The sequence below is a fragment of the Tiliqua scincoides genome, chromosome 4 (genome assembly GCF_035046505.1).
Source record: "Tiliqua scincoides isolate rTilSci1 chromosome 4, rTilSci1.hap2, whole genome shotgun sequence".
Taxonomy (NCBI): Eukaryota; Metazoa; Chordata; class Lepidosauria; order Squamata; family Scincidae; genus Tiliqua; species Tiliqua scincoides.
In genome coordinates this window covers 174,360,948-174,372,067 of record NC_089824.1, presented here as the reverse complement: position 1 = coordinate 174,372,067, position 11,120 = coordinate 174,360,948, and the positions used below count along the sequence as shown (strand labels likewise).

The 11,120-nt window shown below is 45.5% G+C and overlaps 1 pseudogene; it reads left to right on the top strand.

Annotated features, from left to right (window-relative positions):
- The first annotated feature begins 402 nt into the window (after positions 1 to 402).
- Positions 403 to 6,276, top strand: LOC136647635 (acidic mammalian chitinase-like; annotated as a pseudogene).
- The last annotated feature ends 4,844 nt before the right edge of the window (positions 6,277 to 11,120 follow it).

Genomic DNA, 11,120 nt, shown 5'->3' with positions numbered 1-11,120 from the left:
GCATTAAACATTACATTCCCACCTCTATAATTACATAAGCAAACCTATTAAAGATAGATATGTTTGTCTTTCTTATCCAATACCCAGTATCTTTGGTAAATTTCCAATGGAAGCTTTAACATTGATTTAGGGTCTGGGGTGTCAACACAACCCTTCTCTTTCAATGCATGCCTTCTTATCCCAAACTTAGTGGCATATAAAGAAAATATTCCAAGGTGAAGATGACCAACAGCATAAATGCCTATTTCCATTTTGGCTACTAACAATTATATATTAACTTTTTATTTAATTTTTGGGGTGGGGACATCTAAAGTCACATGTGCGTCCCGTAGGACGTAGGAACAGAAGACATCCTATAAAAGGAAAGTAAAAAGTCTAGCAAGCTGGTACACTGGTATCAAAATGGGCAAACTTCTACTCCTGACTGGTGAGTATGAGCAATAGATTAACCTCCTTTGATTTCCAGTCCATTTTTCCATCAATCTCCTTGTTAGTCTTTGAATGTCTCCATAGATGTGCTCTGTTCTGACATGGTTTATCACCTCTGTTCTTTCTGCCCATACACTGCTGTAGGTTTCCTGACTTGAGTACATAATGCTTATTCTTTCCAAAATTCTAGAATTTGTTTCTAAAAAAGATAAGGACTTTTGCCATTCAATGAAACAGAGGTCCTAAGCAAAACTGCATATTTAGACTGCCTCTTGAGAGGTATATCCAAATTGTAAGAAAGGTTATGGAACAAATTTTGAAATTGCTTTCCGCTACATCATTTTAAGGAACTGGGTGAGAATTTTTCAATTACTTATGTCTTCCTGTGTGGAGTTGAGCTGGATGAGTCACAATATCTTTTTCTGTGCTCTGTGATGCTGGATAGTACTTATACACTATCTCAGCAAGCATGTATTCCCCAAAGGCTATTGCCTACTGCTCAAGGATCCCTGGGAACTGTAGTTCTGTGAGATGAACAAGGGATCTTTGAACAGAGCATTCTCAGCATCATTCACAAACTACAGTTCTCAGGATCCTGGTAGGGGAAGCCATGACATCGCTATAAAGCTGACATATGTTTGCTGTAGTGTTGTTAGGCCAAGTGACATGTTCTGGTGGTGAACTGTCAGAAAAACACATACCTTGGTTTTGTGCTTGACTCACAATGCAGCTTCTCTTCCACAGGTCTGGCTTTCCTGCTCCACGTGCAGCTGGGTAAGTTTTAGCTTCTTTCTTTTTTATTAGAGCACATAAAAGTTAACCCGTCAAAGCAACTTTTCAACAGCACTAGTTAATAATGAAGTGCATGTATTGATTGACCCGTATCTTCCAACATGCAGGTGCATCTACCAATATTGTCTGTTACTTCACCAACTGGTCCCAGTATAGACCTGGAATTACACGTTACATGCCCGAAGATCTTGACCCATGCCTATGTACTCATGTCATCTATGCCTTCGCTGGCATGGCGAACAACCAGATCCAAACCACTGAGTGGAACGATGTGGCTCTCTACGGTGGCATCAATGGACTCAAAAGCTAGTGAGAAGATTTGTATTTGCATACACTAAAAACTTGGAGCTGGATATTTGGTTTGTATGGGGCTCTACAGAAGAGAAAATTCTACTAGGTGCAGTGACTCCTCTCACCATTGAATCTTGATATTAAGTTTCCCTTTCTATGCAACTCTTAAAGGTTGCAGTCACCCCCTTAGCGTCTGTCAACCCTTTTTTTATAAATTTTACAGACATGTTAATTTTACACAAAAAATAAATGATAGGCCACTTGTAACTGTTTGTACCAGGTTTGATGCTTTTTAAAGACCTTTCAAATAATTTGTTCACAGCAACTCTGACCTGAAAACACTGCTGTCTGTGGGAGGCTGGAGCTTTGGTACCCAAAAGTAAGATCCTTTATTAGAATTCTAAATGACTCCTTTATAATTTAGCACATGTGACAATGTACCTGTCACCCCACATCTCTTTTTTCACCCCAGGCATGCATCAGGAAGCTGATTCCCTGCTTCTGATTCGAACTGCACAATGGGGCTAAAAAAGGCACCCCCATGCATATGGGGTTTTTATTATTATGGAAGAAGCCTGGTATGTTGATAAGAATACCACCTTCCTTCCTTATGAGAAAGGAAGCACTTTCCTTATGAGGAATGGCTACGGCGTTTGGGCTTCTTCAGCCTAGAAAAGAGGTGCCTGAGGGGGACATAATTGAGACATACAAAATTATGCATGGGAAGGATGGAGTGGATACAGAGATGCTCTTTACACTATCAAATAACACCAGAACTAGGGGACATCCACTAAAATTGAGTTTGGGAGAGTTAGGACAGACAAAAGAAAATATTTCTTTACTCAGCATGTGGATGGTCTGTGGAACTCCTTGCCACATGATGTGCTGATGGCATCTGGCCTAGATCCCTTAAAAAGGGGATTCAACAAATTTTTGGAGGAAAAATCCACTACGGGGTACAAGCCATGATGTGTGTGCGCAACCTCCTAATTTTAAAAATGGGCTATGTCAGAATGCCAGATGCAAGGGAAGGCATCAGCATGCAGGTCTCTTGTTATCTGGTGTGCTCACTGGTGCATTTGGTGGGCCGCTATGAGATACAAGAAGCTGGACTAGATGGGCCTAAAGCCTGATCCAGCGGGGGTGTTCTTATGCTCTTAATCCTTATTCAATAATAGAACTCACTGAAGACATTGGGCAAGTCTCTCAGCCCAACCTACCCCACAGGCTTGTTCTAAAGACCAAATAGGATAATTCCATTTTATACAAGCTTGACCTTCTTCAGATGAGGGGATTGGGATACCAATGTGATAAATACTAAGTATACTTGAAAGGTTTGAGAAATGTAATCAGAAGAGAAGAAATAAATAGGTTTAAGAAACCTCTCTTCATTCCTTCCTAAACCTTGGATAGCATTATATATTAGGTAACCAGATCATGTAAACCATATGATGCAAAGGGCTAGATTTGTAAGATGTACATGAGGCTTTTACTGATAAGTGGCAATAGGACATTACCCTCTGTGTGTAGACACTCCAACAGCAGATAAATCTAATTGTGCTACAAATCATTATGTTCATATGTGCAAACATACCGTAACCATTTCTGAGCTTCTATTTTATCTTGCAGGTTTTCTGACATGGTTTCCTCTGCTCAGAACCGCCAGACCTTTATTCGGTCTGCTATCTCCTTCCTGCGCAAGTATGGCTTTGACGGGTTGGACATTGACTGGGAGTACCCTGGCAACAGAGGCAGCCCTGCTGATACCCAACAACTTTTCACAGTCTTGCTGCAGGTTGGCTTAATAATTCACCTTTAGGTGACTGACACTACCTCTTAGTAATGGAGGAAGAGTTCTTCTGGAATTGTCCCCATTGCTGTTATGGCCAGTATGTCAGTATGTCAACATTCCAATTCCTTTTTCAACTTTAATTTTTGGCATCTTCTAATTCTGTCACCTCACTGTGTTGCAAAAGTAAGGAATTTTCAATCTCGGTCACAGGGAAGGTTGTTCCAGTTAGTGGATTCTCAACTTATATTTGGGGGGGGGGGGACAGGGGGCCCCACAAATAAATACTTATAAAAAAGAAACTAGAGAATAAAATGGCAGTTTTTTATTTCCTTCAAACTTTAACTGAGAATATTTAGTGACAGTTTCTTTCTTCCACTCACAGGAAATGTATGAAGCTTTTGAGCAGGAGTCTTCTCAGACCAACAAGCCCAGGCTCCTGATCTCTGCAGCTGTGTCTGCCGGTGTAGGCACCATTGAAACTGCTTACCAAATCCCACAGATGTCTAAGTAAGTGGCACTTTGGTACCACAACGTGTTTATTGCTTAGAAAGAGGGGGCTGATGTACAGGACTATTTGAGCATGCTATTTTTGGGTCACTTGCTTGTTTTCCAAAGGTACATGGATCTGATCAATGTGATGACTTATGACCTCAGAGGATCCTGGGAAGGTTTCACAGGTGAGAACAGCCCACTGTACGCAGGACCCCAAGACCAAGGCTCCTATATTTACCTCAATGTGGTGAGTGACCTTATAGAAATTTTTGCTTTCCATAATACTCTTCTTGTCCAGTTGCTGAATGAAGCAACATCAGGGTGACTTTTGAATCCCTTCCTGACCAGTTTGTAACATTCTGTTTACCAGGATTATGCCATGAACTACTGGAAAAAGAATGGTGCTCCAGCTGAGAAGCTGATGGTGGGCTTTGGAGCCTATGCCCGTACCTTTACTCTTACTAATCCCTCTAACCACGGTCTGAATGCCCCAACATCTGGACCAGGCAAGGCTTCACCCACCCAGGGAGCTGGGACACTGGCATATTTTGAGGTAAAACAACCTGACCTAAACCTCAGTAAAATCCAATGTGATCCACACCTGTTCGTTCACATTGGAAAGCAGATGATGTATGGATTTAGTTGAATATTTAGTATGTTCATACTGAAAACCAGAGGGGTTTAGTTGAATATTTAGTGATGTTTAAAATTATCTTTTCTATACACTGTTTTATTTTTGTGCTTGGAGATTGCACTTGCGGACCAAGATAAATTCTAATTCCTGATTCTGTCTGTATGTTTCATGCCTTTTCTTTTGGGAGAGAAAGAGATATGCTTCCCCCCTTCCATTTTCTTACTAGTGGGTAAAATTGGACAATTCTGATATATTGACCTAGACATAGACATTGCCTTAGCTGTAGCAATATAAACCATTATTTGCACTACTGCAGCAAATGTGGCTGGATGGAACAAGACTTTTGTGCAAATTTCCTCACAAAATTTTAAGGTCCACGATGGTGCTCATGTTTCTTTGCTGCTCACAGCTGAATCAGACTGCGCCACTCTGGAAAACTGGTGGGAAGGTCAAAGTTAAAGACAGTCCAAAATAGCTGTGTTATCCTTTCATAGTAAGTAGTCAAACACTTTCATCAACCTAACAAAGGGTTTTGGATCCACAGGTCTGCAGCTTCTTGAAGGATGGTGCCACCGTTGTGTGGAACACTCCTCAGGAAGTCCCTTATGCCTATCATGGAAATCAGTGGATTGGCTATGACAACCCGAAAAGTTTCGCCATCAAGGTACACCTATCTTCTGCTTCTAATTTGTGCTCTTATTCTTGGCAGCAGATACAGCAACATGCTGTTAAAGTGGGAGGGGAAAGACTAAACCGGCAGGGGGTTCTGCTGTCAATTACTTCGGACTTAGATGGCAATGCCCAATAGTCCTTTTAATATCTATGTTTTGACTGGTAGCCTTCCAAGGTACTAGACTTCTAACTTGGGAGTGCAGAGTCAGGCTGCTTATCCTCTCTCTTTGTGCTACAAGTCAAAGAATACACTGGAGTCTCTGAAACGTACACACTCTTGTTTATTATTAACTGTCAGGCTAAGTGGCTGCTGGAGAACAACTTTGGAGGCGCCATGGTCTGGGCTATTGATCTGGATGACTTCACTGGCACATTCTGTGGAGAAGGCAAATACCCTCTAATGAATGCCCTGAAATCTGCATTGGGAGTCACTACTCCAAGTGAGTAACAGACAGGTGTTCATAGAACAGAGCAAGGTGAATAGCAAGGGATTCCTTTCTTATGCCCGTCTTTGCCCTCTCAGGCTCTTGTGTCTTCAGGCACTTTTGCTGACCTGCTCTGACAACAACTCCTTTCTGAGTGTCACTACCAGGACTTCTTCACCACACCCCACTGAATCCACTTCTCACAAATAGTGAATGTGACAGCTTTTTGCCTTTGCCAGCTTAATCCCTCATAGTGTCACTTTCTGCCAGTTTTCCAGCTTCAGCTTTGTCAAGAATGAGAATTTCCTCTCCATTACCTCACTTTCCCCACACTCTCTTCCCATACGTATATATTTCCCTTCCCAGAGAGTCCAACCAATTGCTACCTAATTTCCAAGTTCGCAAAACCTCCTCAGAGTCCTGGATTCTTCTAGGAAGATATAAGCCCGCTGAAGAAAGATGGTTCTGCTAACTCAATTCTCATCTTTCTTTCAGACTGCAAGGTGCCAACAACCACCCTGGGCACCAATGCTCAGGGGTAGCCAGCAACCGCCGCGCCTTCTTCTGGTGGCGGGAGCTCCGGTGGAAGTTCTGGCGGCACCTTTTGCAATGGGAAAGCCAGTGGCCTCTACCCAGATCCCACTAACAAGAATAGCTTCTACCAGTGCGTGAACGGGAAGACCTACCTCCAAAATTGTCAGTCTGGTCTTGTCTTCGACTCCAGTTGCTCCTGCTGCAATTGGGCCTGAGGAGAACAGCCCCTGAGCGCGCACACACTCCACTGCAATAAATGGAAAGGAAGGAGTTCATCGTGACCAATAAAAATGCATGCGTTAAAACTCTGATCTGTCATTTCTTTCCCCAAATACACACACAGTCCATTTTCTGCGCAAAGCAAATGAAACACGGCCATTATGATTCTTTCCCATAACACTATGTGTGATTTATTTGGACAACACAGAGATCACTTTTCCACAAAAAGGGCACCAGTAGCGTTCAAGAACCATATAAAAAGTGCAGCAGTACACAGCAAGAGCAAATGTGTAAGCCGTTTTTGCCCAGGGTTGCATTTATGCAACAGGAACCAAATATATACACCTGTGGGCCAGGCAAAATTGAGTTCAACATCAAATCATAGCAATAGTATCAGGTCTAATAAAATGTACAGAACTCACAGCTGTAATTGATTAGGGTTCAAATCATAACCCACTTTCCAGCACTGGCACAGCCGTGCCAATGGGACGTTTGCTGCATCCTGCAGTTGGGTGTCACTCACAGATGTTGGAGGAAATTAAAAATAGTTTCCTCTTTGGGGGGAAGCAGAGCAGCATACGCAGCGAACCCCCCCTTTGGGTATCACCCCAGGAAACCTCCCTCACCCGGCTGACTGCTAATCAATAAAAAAGACAAAGAGGCAATGGCTTGTTAAAGTTGCAAAAAAGAAGTTATTTACTTATACTTCCATTGAGTGTATATTTACAGCATCTGATTAGGATCAGAGGTTCAGCTAACACTTAGGGATAGCAAGGCCCTGGAGCTGCCTCGCCCTGCATGCCTTGTGCTCAAGATGGCCTGGGCATCAGAGCCCTGGTGTGCCCATCTTAACAGGTCGGTGGTCAGAGGACAAGAGGAAGTGCTCAGAAGAGAAGGGATAAAGGGTTAGGGCCACACCCCACAAGGATCACAGAGAGAACAGGTAGAAAGGTCAGCGGGGACGCAGGACGCCACCTGCCCCTGTCCAGCCCCTCGGCTCAGCCTCTCATCACAGGCAGGCAGGAGGGGGAGACGCTCCTTTTTCCCTTCCCCTCCAGGGTGCTGCTGTTGCATCCCCACCCAGACCCCTTTCCCCTTCCTGACCCGTGAACCCCATCCAGCTGGGTGACTGCCCTCCTCCTGGGAAAGGAGCCACCAAGAGACCCCCCTCTCCCCCGCCCCCCAAGCAGGACTGGTCCGGTGCCTGTTGGAGCAAGTGGCCAGCAGCCCCCAGGGAGGCGTCCCCGCCTGCAGCAGTCCAGCAAGGCATGTGGGGTCGGCACTGTTCACCCCTTCGCAGCCTGTTGGGAGCTTCCTGTCCCTGAAATGATGGCACCTGGGCTGGGCTCCAGACACACAGGGAGACCCAGCCGGGGTGCTTCACCGCTGGCCACCAGAAGGACCCAGAACCTGCCACCGAACCTGTGCAACACCACGAAAAGACCGTGAGAGCCAAGGGCGGCGAGGGAGAGAGTCCACCAGTCAGGCATGTCCTGCGTCCAGCACCTCTGTCTGGCCAATCCCCTTTGAAAGACATCTAGGCTCTCAAGTGCCATCACCACCACCTCCTGTGGCAAGGAGTTCCACAGACCAATCAAAGCCAGGTAGCCCCTGTCCAGACTTCCCATTCAGCACTTCTGTCTGTCCAACCCACTTTAAAAGACATCTGTCTAGGCCACTGGATTGAACCCAGGTGTTTCTGCATTCAGAACAGATGAACTACCACTGAACTAAGCCCCCCCCTGCAAGTTAAGGTGCATAAATAGTCTGAATCCATAGACAGGAATGTCATCAGGTCTTACTAAACCCAGGGAGTAGACTGTCCAGTGGACCCAGGACCGGGTCCTGGAACAGCATTAGTGGGACAGGGCGCAAATTGTCAGTCCCCAGAGTGTGCCTGCATATGTTGGAGCAGCAAGACATGGCACATGTCTGCAGGAGTCTCCCCATCTCCCAGAAATGGAGGCTTAGGACTCAGAAGGCAACCAAGCTGGATGGGTAGAACCAGGAAAGGGGAGGACCAAACAAGGGTTTGGTCAGGGCAGAAGACTATAAGGAAAGGGTTAGGACTAAGAAATGGTCGGAGACCAGCTGGATGGAGGTGCCAGAGCCCTGAAAGGCTGGAGAAGGACCTAAGGTGGTATATGGCAGGGCCTCTGTGAGGAATTTTATCAGGGGTGTGACAAAAACCAGGCCACACTCCGTCTGGCCGGGTAATCTCTTTACTGCCCTCAGGGTGATCAAGTGGCCATAAACCCTTATGGTCCCTTGGCACCCACAGGTCTCTCCAAGACCGATTGCCAAATAGCTCTTAAACCACAGAGCTTCCACTCCTGGTAGCCAGGATAAATTTGGGGAACCCTCCCCTTGAGTCGTACTCCAGCTTACACCCCCTTGGGCTCAGCTTGAAAGGAGGAGTAGACTCCCGTTACAGAGTCTCCAGGGTCCACCCCAGACACACTGGATTGTCTCCCACAACCAGTCCCCTGTTCTTTCTCCACTTCCAATAATCCAGTCAGTTGTAATTAGTAGGATTTATTGAATAAAAGGTTGAAGCATAGTTATACAGGCAGCACTGCACCAGTCACAGTTTTAGGAATTTAAGGAAGGACACACCAATACAATACAACACCCGACACAAATAAAACAATAACAACTAACTCCTAGCTCTAACTATCACTCACCAAAGTCTTAGCTTTTCAAAGTCCAGCCTAACCCATCTTGCTGCAGCCAAGTTGGGTCACGCTTGCCAGAATGATCCAGGACCTCAGGCCCCCTTAGCCAGAGACAAAGTGAGAGCAAAGGATGCTCTTCTCCCTCACCTTTATAGGTCCCCTGACCCATCCACCAATCAGGACTCGGTTCTAACCGGACATTCTAGGGGTTGACGTGCCACAAGCCTTCTTACTCATGGTGGAATCCGCACTCCCAACCTGAGAGGTTCACAGCTGAACCCTGTTGTTAATCACGTTGTCCTTGAAGTTCACTTTGTAGCTTGGTACAATATCTGAGGGCCCTGTGAAATGGCCTCCTCCACAGCTCTCCCAGGCCTGGTATGCACTAATTAAAGTTAGTGCATACCTTTAGCACTAACTGGAGCTGGAGCTAACTGGAGCTGGAGCCTTGTACCTAGGCCTCTCAACATGGCTATCGGCAGAGACTCTCCTAATTCAGATGTTACCTGGTCATTGATGTTCCCTTTTTTGTCACAAGGGGGTATGAATTTCTTTTGGGTGCCATTGCAAAGGGGGAGGGGTGAAATGGAGGGGGGAGGGTGGTGATGGCAAGCAAAATGGAGGCAGGGAGGGACAAAACAGGGTGGGGGGAGGGTGCAGACAACTGGAAAAGTCTTTGGAGCCCAGGTCTACCCACCCGTGTGGCAATGGTAGCTAGATACAGTAATATTGAAAACCAAACACACTCCTAAGGGCCCAATCCTAACCAACTGTCCAGCACTGGCATAGCTGTGTCAGTGGGGCATGTGCTGCATCCTGCAGTTGGGGGGGGGGCAGTCACAGAGACCTCCTCAAAGTAAGGCAATGTTTGTTCCCTTACCTCAGAGTTGCATTGCCCTTACCTCGGTGCTGGAAAGTTGGTTAGGATTGTGCCCTAATTCTCTCTAAAATCTTTTAAATATAAAAATCATGCAGAAAATTAGCATTATCATATTTAGTCCCACACTAGGATGGAAAGTGTCTTGTGCATACCAAAACTTGCTTCTGCAGCAGCTACGGATTCCAGCACGTTCCAGGACTGTGTTGTTTGGAACTTTGTCCTGCCAGGTGATGGCGAGAATTGTAATATCACCTCTGAAATGCACATATCTCTTAGAAAGTTAATCCATTTTTCTCTGCTGCAGCTGACCTCAAGACTTAGGCAAAGACCAGACATGTTTAAAGACTTGTGTTGAACAGCACAGGGGAAGGATGGGGCAGGGGGAGGGTGACGACAGGGTTGGCGTGGGCGGAGGGCCAAAAGTCTCCTCTTACCCCGAGGAGACTTTGGGCCTGCTAAATTCCCCCATAGGATGCAGTGCAAGCCACACTGCCATCACTGCATCAACACAGGAGAACTTTGGTAGGATTGGGCTGCTCAGCAAGTAGTATGTGGAAAAGGACTGTTTGCTGTCCTTGGTGATTGACTACAGTTGAGGTCTGAATGTCCAGCTCTGTCTTCAAAAGTCCACTTAAGGCTAAAGCAATTCTTGCTATCTCTTTTCCAATCACATTATTATTAATTCTAGATACGTTTCATGTTCTCTGTGCAAGTTGAGCTGACTTCAGCATCACTCCTATACCCACGCTGTGTCAAGGTCCGAAACATTATATCTTATCTTGATTATTTTTCAGTAAATGTTTGATGGGAGATTTCCAAGGACAAAGACATGCTGATAGTTTGCTTTCTAATACTATAAGTAATGCCCTGAGAAAGTTATAGAACAAGCCTATGCTTAACTACTTGGACGTTGCTCCCAATTTTGCTCAGTCTTGAGTCCTAAGAAGCTGATCATCCCTTGATCTGGGAGCCTCTTTGTGCCTTGGTGCCTTTCTGGCCTTGATTAAGCGCTTCTGGTTTGATTAAGAGGCATCACTTCTAATTGGTCAGAATGTTGCACCATTATGACTTACAGATTTCTGTCCATGCGGTTTACAGCAGAGCTCCCAAAACGGCCACCAATGGATTCCTGTTCACTCCATCAGCAGCCATTTTAGGACAGTGGAAGCTCTTCCTCTGCCCTATTAGGCTGTGCACAACAGCCTAATCCAGAATAGGATTGGACTGTGTGTCTCTGCTTTAGTTAAAGGACACTTTCCATTTATGAGTCACTTCAGTTCTGCTT